The sequence below is a fragment of the Triticum dicoccoides genome, chromosome 5A (genome assembly GCF_002162155.2).
Source record: "Triticum dicoccoides isolate Atlit2015 ecotype Zavitan chromosome 5A, WEW_v2.0, whole genome shotgun sequence".
NCBI lineage: Eukaryota > Viridiplantae > Streptophyta > Magnoliopsida > Poales > Poaceae > Triticum > Triticum dicoccoides.
This window is the reverse complement of record NC_041388.1, coordinates 559,353,307-559,364,855: the sequence shown is the minus strand read 5'-3', so window position 1 is coordinate 559,364,855 and position 11,549 is coordinate 559,353,307. Positions and strand designations below refer to the sequence as shown.

At 43.9% G+C, this 11,549-nt stretch overlaps 1 long non-coding RNA gene and 1 pseudogene across 1 annotated transcript; both read left to right on the top strand.

Annotated features, from left to right (window-relative positions):
• The first annotated feature begins 1,746 nt into the window (after positions 1 to 1,746).
• Positions 1,747 to 2,240, top strand: LOC119297863. The gene is made up of 3 exons (XR_005145746.1): positions 1,747 to 1,762; positions 1,867 to 1,957; positions 2,181 to 2,240. It is a non-coding gene; the product is annotated as an uncharacterized LOC119297863 (long non-coding RNA).
• An 8,317-nt stretch (positions 2,241 to 10,557) lies between these two features.
• Positions 10,558 to 10,699, top strand: LOC119304608 (annotated as a pseudogene).
• The last annotated feature ends 850 nt before the right edge of the window (positions 10,700 to 11,549 follow it).

Below are 11,549 nucleotides of genomic sequence, written 5' to 3'. Positions count from 1 at the left end.
AAAAGATACAAGTTCTCGAACAATCACTCCTTAGTGTATCAGGAAGCCTGTCATCCACTGCCCCATTACGACCACTACATAAAAATGTGTAATAGGTTTGTTAGTACATTATAAACGCAAAATATTTCTTGTTTTACCCTACAGTATGATTACGGTATATAAAATACTGGGATCCTACAATATCGATTCCCCATTCTCCAGGATCCCAATTCATCCACCAAACTCTACTTCGATTATCGGGGCATGACAGCATCCTCCTGCACTATATAGCTTAATGTTTCAGTCTGACCAGAAGTGTTGATACACAACAACTATCTGACCAGTAAGTAGTGATGATGGCATCCCAATCCGGCATGGACAGCTTATATATATGTCAAGTCTCAACTACTAGAATTCCAAAAACGTTTGCATTATTCAATCATCTGCTGCCGCAATCAAACATTCTTGGATGCTTTAGTCAAATTAAGTATATCTTGCTTGTAGACCAAGGATTGGTATGATTATGTACTTACTCCTAGTTTTTTGTTTTGCAGGAAGTACTTTATTACTCTCAGTTAGCCTAACTAGGCTACTCATAGTGGGAAGTATCATATACTAGTATCATACTATCATGTATATGATACTAGCATGTTTGCTCGTCTGGAGTGCATGATACCGGCTAAGATACCACCACTATGGTCAGCCTTAGTTGAACCCTTAGTTAGTACTCGGATCTAAGCTTAGTCAACCCATGGATTGGCCGCCTCTCACCAGCTACACCATGGTCATGATCCTCTTCTCCCTGCCACTGAGCGCTTCCCAAGACCGTCTCGTCCCCGGCAATGTGTTGTACCCTGGTAACACGATCGTCTCCGATGATGGTGGATTCATCTTGGGCTTCTTCAATCCCTCCAACTCCACTCCGGCATATGGTATAACGACATTCCTCAGCTCAGTGTTGTGTGGGTCGCCAACCGAGACACCCCGGGAACCAACACAACTTCCTCAACACCGAAGCTCTCCCTCACCAACAACTCTAATTTGGTTCGCTCCGACGATGGTGGCGGGAGCTGCATCATTTGGGCAACAACTAACGTGACCACTAGTCTGGTCGTCTACCCTGACGGCGGTGGTTCTGAACACGAGTAATCTCGTAGTCCGATCGTCAAAACGGCACCATACTGTGGCATAGCTTCGACCACCGCACAAACATGTTCCTTCCTAGCATGAAGGTCGGCATAAACTACAAGACACGCACCACGACCATGCCTTCTCCCTTCACTAGCTTGATGCCGGCTTATAACTTGTCCCTAACTTTCATGTCTTTGTTTGAGTAGTTATACTAGTTCTTGACGATATGGTTGAACCCTATATGATTTTTTAGTTGGAAACAGGAAAAATAAAAGGAAAAAAACTGACCGGAAGCTTCCACTAGTGGGCCGGCCCAGAAAAAACGAGCTCAATCCCTCTCGCGGCTGGACTAAGTTGGAGCAGATGTCGTCTCAAAAAAAAAAGGTCGGCTAAAAAAACAAAAGTTGGAGCAGAGATCCTTCCGTCGACGAATCCAGCGGCGGCCGGTGAGATCTGCTTGTTTCGAAGGTATCCCTTCTCCACCTCCAGTCGAATTTTGGTTGCTTGGATTGTCCGAGATCTAATTCAAAATCTTTCTTTCTTGGTTGTACTATACGGATACTTCAACTAACCCACCCAGTTTCTTGGAGCGATTCCACCACAGTAATCTGGCGCAGTTTCTATGACCTAGTTTCCAACTCCGATCTATTGTGTACGGATAGCCCAATCCCTCCATTTGTCTGGCAACCATACCGATCCACTAGTTGTGTAATCAGATCAATCAGTGTTAGCTGAATTTCATTCGTTGCTGTTCAGGCTGGATTGAAAAGATCGATGATGAAAAACAAGCGCCGGCTGGTGAGAGGCGATGAAGAGCAACGCCCTTACAAAAGGGTAGCTAGGCCAAGTGACTAAGTGAGTCCATGTTGTTTCCCTTCTCCTGCAAGTACATATTCACAATAAGTAGTAGTAAAATTGACGCTTTTGTTAAGGTAAAGTTTCTCTGTAGGTCGAGCTACATGGAACCTCTTATCTTCAGCCCTCCAACATTGCTTTGAGATCCTCTTCTATTAACTGTATCACACATGATTTTATTTTCAATTAACTAGCTTTGTGTGGTACCTTTGCAGCGAGATTGGACAGCTCGAGTGGATCCAGTCCAGGCGCCCTGAGTGAACTTAGTGAGCAAGTAGTTTCAAGATTGCGCAGGAGTGTCGTGTCGCTTGCTTCGTTCGATGGTTAGTGATTTTACTTGCTGTTAATACTTTCTCATATTGCCTGTTTTTAGTGACCAGTTATTTTGTCTGCACGCTTGACTTTCTCTCTGTGCGTACGTAGGTGATACCAAGTTACGTGAATGCACAGGCATATGCATTGAAACCTCATGTTCTGATTCTGAAGCTACAATCCTGACATCGAGACGGTTGATTCCACCTACTCGCCCAGCTGCAAGTTTGAATGTAATTTTTCTCTCTACTCTTTTCCTTGGTTATTAATTATGCTTGTATATATGTTGCACCTGTAATCATTAATTCACCTTGCGCTCATTTCAGATAAAAGTACGCCTTCCGAATGATCGGATTGTCACTGGGTGGATAGAGGATCCTAAGATATATGTTGATTTTTTCATTGTCAACATCAAGAATGTGTCTGGTATTGATGCCGCAAGTCTTGACTGTGACATGCAGTCTGAGCCACATACGAAGGTAGCAGCTGTACGCCGCTGTTTCAGTTCAGGATTTTTAACAGCCACAAGTGGACTAAATCTCGCCTCTCCAACCAATGAGACAATCGTAAGCACGTGCCGGATCCACAAGGTGAGCTGCTTTTATACAGTTTCAGGCTTTCAGCCATTATGAATTGCATGCATTTTCTCTGTGTAACTTCATTGTCACTTCTGTGCTAGGCGGGGATTGGAGGCCCTCTTGTTGATTTTGATGGCAACTTTGTCGGGATGAACTCCTCTCGTACCAAAATGGAGAAGACTGCTTACGTGCGAAGGGAGGGAATTTTCCGATTCTTGGTGCTTCACGGGAAGGTCAGGTATGTACACTTTCAGTATTGATGAACTGTCCTTCCCTCTTTGGCTTACTCATGCTTCTCTCTTACTGCATCCTATTCTACGTATCCCTTCTATTTTTATTTGAGTTTGTGTGCAAGGTGTGTCATTCTCAAAGCCAAAGAGCAGGTTCCAAGGTTTACGAGTTTATATCCCAAAAACTGTACTATTAGCTATTTTTTCTACTCATGTGTTTCTTTTCTTTAATTGTTTAGATCTGCACTGCACTAGATTAAGGTTGTTATTTCAATGCCGGCGCTAATACATATTTCTGCTGCACTTGAACTTACATTTAACAAGAAGACCCATGGGGAAATTGTTTATGATTTTCTTACATTTCTCTGCTGTGAAATATCTGGCGGTAATGCAGATTTCTGCTACACTCTAAACTTGCATTAATCTAGCTCATTTTTAAATTTCCCTGTTCTAAATTTCCCTTGTTTAATACTAGCTCATTTTTTTTATGTGGTTGCGATACATTGCCTTCGTGGATTTATCACTTTGAGTTTTCTACGTTATGCAGCAGTGTTAGAGTTAAGGAAGGGTTTGATGATGTTTCAAGGGCAAGAATGAACAGTGAGATGAAAGCAATTAGGCCAAGTGAGCCCATTTCTGCTTCCTTTTCCTGACTATTCATAGTAGACCGTTCTGTTAACTGTATCACACATGATTTTATTTCAATTAACTAGGTTTGAGTGCTAAGTCCGTAGAGAAATTGAGTAAATCCAGAAAAGGTGCCTTGAGTAAGCAAGTACTTTCCAGATTAAGCATGAGTATTGTGGCGCTGGCCTCATTCGATGGTTGGTGATTATACTGTCCTTAATTTCTCATGCTACATCGTTTTTGATGACCAGCTATTCAGTTTGCACGTATGACTCTCTCCCTCTCCAGGTGATACCCAATTACACGAATGCACGGGCACATGCATCGAAAGCTCATGTCCTGATGCCACGTGTTTCCTGACATCGATAAATTTGATTCCTTATACTTGTCGGTTAGGGAAGATCACTGAAAGTTTGACGGTAACCTTTTCTGGATTTTTAGTTATGCTAATATATATGCTGCACCTGTAATGATTAATTCAGTACAGCCATTGCCCTGTGCTCATTTCAGATTAAAGTACGCCTTCCCGATGATCAGATTGTCACTGGGTGGATAGAGAATCCTGAGATATATGTTGATTTTTTTATCGTCAAAATCAAGAACGACGATGTTATTGATCCCCCCCATCTATGTCATCTAAGTCTTGATCGTGCCACGCAGTTTGAGCCTTATAGGAAGGTAGCAGCTGTATGGCGCTATTATGATTCAGGAGAATTAAAGACCACAAGTGGAGTAGATCTTGCCTCTGTATGCGCTCTTACAGATGAGGAGATGTTAAGCACATGCCGAATCCATGAGGTGAGCTAGCTGCTTTAGTCTGTACAGTTCAAACATATAACTGCTATATGATGGTATGAATGGCTTATATCATTGTATGTGCCGATGCATATCCTTGGTTTCAGGAATTATTAATTGCATTTTTAATGCATAACTTCATCCTCATGTTTGTGCTAGGTGGGGATTGGAGGTCCCGTTGTTGATTTTGATGGCAACTTTGTCGGGATGAACTGCTCTGGTACCAAACAAAGAAAGACCCCCTACGTGCGAAGGCCTTCGATTCGTGAATTCATGTGGTTTTGCGAGATGGTCAGGTATGCACACTTTCAGCATTGATGAACAAACACTCTGTTTGGCTTACCCATACTTCTCTCTCACTGCATCCTACACTACACCTCCCTGCCCTATTTCTATTTGAGTTTGTGTAAGAGCAGCTTCGAGGTTTACAAATTTATCCCCAAAACTGCCTCATTAGCTATTTTGTACTTGTGTTTTTTTTTTACTTTTTTTACATCTCCTGTTGCTCTGCATCTGTGACCATCTCTACCTTTAACCCAACAAGCTGCATTCCGTCCCAACATAAGTGTCGCTGATGTAGTGCAACATTAGTACAAAGTTGTACTAAGTCTGCGGCACTTATTTTGGGACGGAGGGAGTACTAGATTACGATTGTTATATTAATCTGGCGGTAATGCATATTTCCGCTACACTCTAAACTTGCATTTAAACAGAGCCATGGAGAAATTGTTTTAGATTTTATTAAATTTATTTGCTGTAAAGTATATGCAACTATTTGGCGCTCCCTTCTTTTTCTATATTCCCCTTGTTTAATACTCTCATTTTGTGCATGGTCTGTGTCTTGATATCTTCTTTTTGTGGATTTATCACAGTGAGTTTTCTACATTGTGCTGCAGTGTTAAGGAAGAGGTTGATGAAGCTGCAAGTGCAAGATTTAAAAGTCGTTATGGAGATTCAGCTTTCCTCAGGGCAGGAGGTGAGCAAATTTATTTCATAGGATATTGGCTGTTTAGGCCAGAATGAGACAGCCCTGGACCCAAGAGGCGCGGCTGTCCTTTGACAGCCGTTGAAACCACAGGGAGGAAGACGAGACGGGAAGTTATATTGTGTTCCCCATACTGGGTCCATGGTCAAGCTGAATGGTAGCTTCTCCATTTTTATGTGACAAACGACCTAACTGGGAGATTATGGGGATCCTATCCACTCACTTGGTGTGTGGTCATATACTGTTAGTACATAGCAAAACATACTGACTGATTAGTACTAGCATTATGTCTTCACAATTTTATTTATTTGATAAACTAGGTGAATGCCTGCCTGTTGCTATGGAAACCATGAAAATAAATTTAACCATGCATGTGCCACATCAGTCTGCAAATCCATGGGCACAGAAACTGACTTGGAGTTAGGAAAACAAGATAACATAGAAATATCAAAACTGTGAGGCATACTCATATGACATACTCCCCCCGTCCCATAATACAAGAGCGTTTTTGACACCACTAGTTTAAAAAACGCTCTTATATTATGGGACAGAGGGAGTATTTGGCAAACCCTTAAACAAGATGTGGAAATGGTGCGATGGAAGAAGGAAGATGGAACATCACCATCACAGCTTTTTCTTGGAATACATATTGAAGCTACAATGGCCTACGTTGAACCCTTGGCAGCCAATACATTTTAACTTATTTTTGCTGAGTACCTTATGTTGCACACTCACACTTTAAAAACTTTATGAAACACTTTTAACTGGTGTATCATGCTAGGTGGGCAATACATACATCTTCTCGATGATACCTTCAAGAAGGATATCTTGAGGAAACCATTGGGAGGTTTTGGATTAGAAATGGATCAAAGTGCCTACTCACTTGCTTCAGAATCAAGCAAACTTCTTGCTTCAAAAATGAATCGAAGTGTTGTCTCACTTGCTTCATTCAATGGTGATGACTCTGTTATACAGTACTTGTCCATGTTTTAATTGATAACTGAATGATTATCTCTGTAGGATTTGCAAAAAAGTTTTCTTGCTCAGGTGTATTTATAAAGGGCGAAGCATGCTCTGCAACAATTCTGACTTCAGCAAGTTTGTTCAGAGTTCCTGGCAGTTCACACAGGATCGATGATAACTTGAGGGTTGTTACTGCTAACTGCTATCATTTTTTTCTTTTCATTTCAGATACTGGTTAACATAACGTTATCATTGCATATTGAAGTTTGCCTTCCAAACCAATTTCGAGTTGTAGGGATATTGAGCTGTTATAATTTACACTACAATGTTGCTCTTGTTGACATCATGGGATTCTGGCGTCCTCGTATAATAAAAATCCATGGGCATCCAGTTACCTCATCTATGGACGTAATAGCTGTGGGTAGTCTTTTTGCGTGTCGCAAACTAATGGCTGTTGAGGGGAAGGTGTTGATTGGCAAACAAAGCAAACTTGATTGCAAAGAACTATGTGTCTCCACCTGTAAAATCACCAAGGTATTTCTTGTGGACTTCCCCAGTACCTCTAACATGCCAAAAAGTTATTAGCGTTGGAATACTAACATAAGCTATCACTACATCTATCAAACAGTATCTGTGTGTAACTCTTGTATGTTGTTCCTTTTATTTTGCTAGGCTGGGATTGGGGGGCCTCTTATTGACAATGATGGGAATTTTGTTCGAATGAACTTTTATGATGAGGAAGAAACTCCATTCCTGCCGAGGGACGTTATTCACCGCCTCTTATTGAACTTAAATAAAAAACGGTATGTCTTATTTTTTAATAAAAGAAGCTTGTAGGTTTTAGGGAAGTTGTCCTGTGTATATTCGTCTCTAGTTTTCACATCGTTTAATCATTTTCACTTAAACATAGTTTTGGCCCAATTGTGTTTGGCTGATATGAAAACTTGTGTGTGCCCAAAGTGTAATACTGTGCACTGATGTAGTGATATAATTGTACATGATACCGGTAACTTAATTCATTGGCGTGTTCTGTTGTTATCTGCCATTATCACTCTTGATGCCATACTTACCCGTACGCTCTCATCGTGCTCTTATATCCTTGCCTATTTTTTAACGCATTAAGCTGGTATGTCATTGGTTTAAACTAACTCGTTTCCTTGTGGTAAAATTGATTTTGGGTGTACTTGCAGGACTAGTGCAGATGGTACTATTGTTGAGGGTGTTGAAAATAGGTATTTTTCTTTCTTAAGTACGGTATCTTAACATATTGTTTGAAATAATTTATTCAGTAACTCTTATGCTTTTTGAAATATGGCTGATCAACCACACAGATGGTTGTTGCCTGGCGGGACACACAGGAACACTGAAACTGTTGCACCGATTGATGGAAACAAGTATTCTTTCTTACACATGTTAATACTATCTATCTGTGACATTGTTTAGAATAGATCTCTTCATTGACTTCTACTTTCTTGCTCATGGCAGATGGCCGTTGCCTGCGCCACGCTACGTTGGTCGTAGAGCCAACCCTTTGCCACGTCACAAATGGCCTCTGCCTCGTGGCCGAAAGCCTCTACCTATGTGAGGTCACCTTGGTTGTAGAGCCGACGATCGCTGCTAGTATTGATGATGTTTTCTCGTCCGTTGGTGCTGGGACCTCCATTCTGAGCTGCTCGAGTACTAGTAGTACTAATATTGCTTTCTCCAGGACAGACTCGTGCTAGTACTAATAGTAGTATCTATAGTTTCTGTGATGGTTGGCTGTCAGTTCTCCATTCTGAACGGTTTGCTCTGTGTTGCTAGAGCTCTGTTATCATCGGAACCAATTGATGTCATGGTGTTCTGTATATGTAAATGGGCAAACCATGTCATAAGCCCATGTGCTCTAAGCATAGTGGTGTCCAATGATTTATGTTCGCTCGTCTCCCTGGTATCAACCAGCACCCATTTTGCTGATCTGCTGGTGGTTATATTAGAACTGTAGATTGGTGCATCAAAAGCTTTACAATCGCCCTTGTCTGTCTTGATCTGTTGTAAGGGGAGGAAACATGTTGCATTTCATTGATGTAGAGGAGTAGAAACGTGTTGCACTCATTGATGTAAATGAGAGGAAACAATAGTACAAACAGCAAGAGCTGCCAACTTAGAAAAGCTAGCCTGTCCTGGGCGTATGCCAGAGGCAGGCTGCATCCTTTGGAAGCAGCAATTGTGAAGGAGTTGGCTTGAGCATTCCATCAACCAACCGGCATATGGAAGATGATGTGATCTGACCAGACCAAAGGCAGCATCATCTTCCAGATGCCGGTTGAGAAGAGGCAGCTTGCAAGACGTTTCACTTTTGTTGAAGACAAAGCTGACAAGTACCGCACTTCAGGCCATCCCCTCTTTTCAAGATTATCAGCAGCCTTGAATAGTAGTCCAGGCGAAAATCTTGCATACCAGATTATGATATAAATGTCAACCGTGAGAAGGCAATCTGACTTTGCCGAGTACTGACCATTCTCTGCTCATCGCTATGGTATCCGTGCATGCCTCCATGCCGCAGTCTCACAGAACTAATCTTGTGCCACATATTTGTGATTCCTGTAGGGCAGACTGAGTGAGGTCATGCTAGCTTCAGGAATCTCATCCGGGCATCTCCAGCGAGAGAACAAGCCATCGAAGTACTGTATTTCTCTTGGTGCGGCACCCAAAGAGGTTAGGAACTGCAGTAGCAAGAGGCATCGCCAGGAGCCATCTGTAACGCCAGAACCTAATGAGCTTGCCATCAACAGGAAGATGAAGGCCGTGCCATGGCTTTTCCGCCTCCATCCAGTGCGGCCACCACCAAGGCCACCACAAGCATAGCTTTTAGTGTGTTGATCTCTTCTTTGATGCGAGGGATTGCAAGCCCACGCAGCTCTTTGGATCTCCATCGCACCAGACACTTACCCCCCTGACCACATCTGAACCGTCCCAAAGGAGGCTGCGCTCTAGCTTTTGCACCTTCTTAATGAGCCAAAGGGGCTGGTCAATGATCATCATCTGATATAGAGGGGTGTCGGCCAAAATTTTGCTTCTAGCCAGCAGCCAGCTAACTTCTACCGCATCAGATCTAACAAAGCTTGGTAAATAGCTCTGGTTAGTCTCCTAACTGAGAAGGGAAAACCAAGATACTTGCAGGGAAATTCAGCAACTTGGCATCCAAGTTGTCCCACCGTAAAGGAAATCCACCACATTCACATGCAGTAGGAAATAAGGAGAGCATTTGGCGAAGTTGATATGTTGTCCAACAACTTCATCACGAAATAAAGAGAGAATCGTGCTAGCACTGTATCAACGTTGATGTTTAACCTGTTAGAAAGTATTGTACCATGTGTATACGGTATTGTATAAACCGTACGCACCGTACGTAGGGCCAGATTGCGTGCGTGTGTTGTTGTAATCTGGTAGTTAGGTTGTTAGGGTTTCTCCTCATATCTTGTATAGCTTTCTTGAGGATTAATCCACGACCTAACTACCGTATCTTTGTAACTTATCCTTGGCTATATAACATGCAGCACGTCCCTGCCAGAGGCCTACGCTTCCACGCAATCTTTCATGGTATTCAGAGCCTAGTTCCTCTATCGCATCCAACCTAGTAGTCATGGCTAGCTCCAGCACCGCCGCCGCCGCTCCATATGCCCTCATTCCCATCGCTGATAAGCTTCACCACGGCAACTATCTCGTGTGGCGTGCGCAGGCTTTAGCTACCATCCGCGGAGCCCAACTGATCGACCACCTCAACCCCGATCACCCGTTTCCGGAGCCCAACCTTGCCGACAAGGACGGCAAGCCCACCGATGTGCCAAACCCGGCGTATCACATCGCTCTGGCGCAAGACTCCCAGGTGCTAAGTTTTATCTTCAATTCAATCTCCGCTCCTGTGATGATCCAAGTCGCCCACTGCACCAAGGCCACCGCGGCATGGACCGCGATCAGGGAGATGTTCCTCTCCCAAACGCAGGCCAACATCGTCAACATGCGGATCGCCCTCTCCACCACCAAAAAGGGCACCGCGACCAACGCCGAGTACATCGGGCGCATGAAGGCGCTAGGCGACGAGATGGCTTCAGCAGGAAAGCCGCTCGACGATGATGACATGGTCTCCTACATCCTCGCCGGACTCGACTTCGACTACATCTCGTTCGTCTCGTCCATCTGCGCTGCAAGAACCGAGCCCATCAAGGTAGCTGAACTTTACTCTCAGTTGACCGGTTTTGAAAAGTGTCTTGCCATGTTTGAAGGAGGAAACCAGTCCTCTCAGTCCTCGGCCAACGTCGTGTCCCGTGGCCATGGTGGCTACCGTCGCGGAGGCGGGCGTGGCAATGGTGGCCGTGGCAACGGAGGCGGTGGCCGCGGCAATGGAGGTCGTGGCAATGGAGGCAGTGGCCGCGGCAAAGGAGGCCGTGGCAACAGCAATGGAGGAGGCAACGATCTCCCTGAGGTTGTCTGCCAGATCTGCAAGAAGCCAAACCACACCGCCATCGAGTGCTACCGCCGCTTCGACATCTCCTTCGCCAAGAATGAAAAGAGTGTAGGATCAGCCACCACCTCGTCCTATGGAGTGGACACCAATTGGTACCTCGACACGGGGGCCACAGATCACATCACCAGCGAGCTCGACAAGTTGACCGTCCGCAACAAGTACAACGGCAACGAGCAAGTCCACACCGCAAACGGAGAAGGTATGGAAATTAGTCATATTGGTCAATCCACTGTTCGAACCCCTACTCGTGATATTCATCTCAAAAACATATTGCATGTACCCGATGCCACCAAAAATCTTATTTCAGCTCATCGTTTGTCCGCTGACAACAATACTTTTCTTGAAGTTCACCCATGTTTCTTTTTCGTTAAGGAACAGGGGACGAGGAAAATCCTTCTCCACGGCAGGTGTAGACAAGGTCTCTACCCCCTATCATCGGTTCCATTGAGTTCAAGCAAACAGGTGTTTGGTGTCAATAAAGTGTCCACGGTCAGGTGGCACAGTCGGCTAGGGCATCCTTCATCCACTATCGTTCGTCATGTCCTTAGCCACAACAATATTCCTTTCTCAAGTAGTGAGTTAAATAA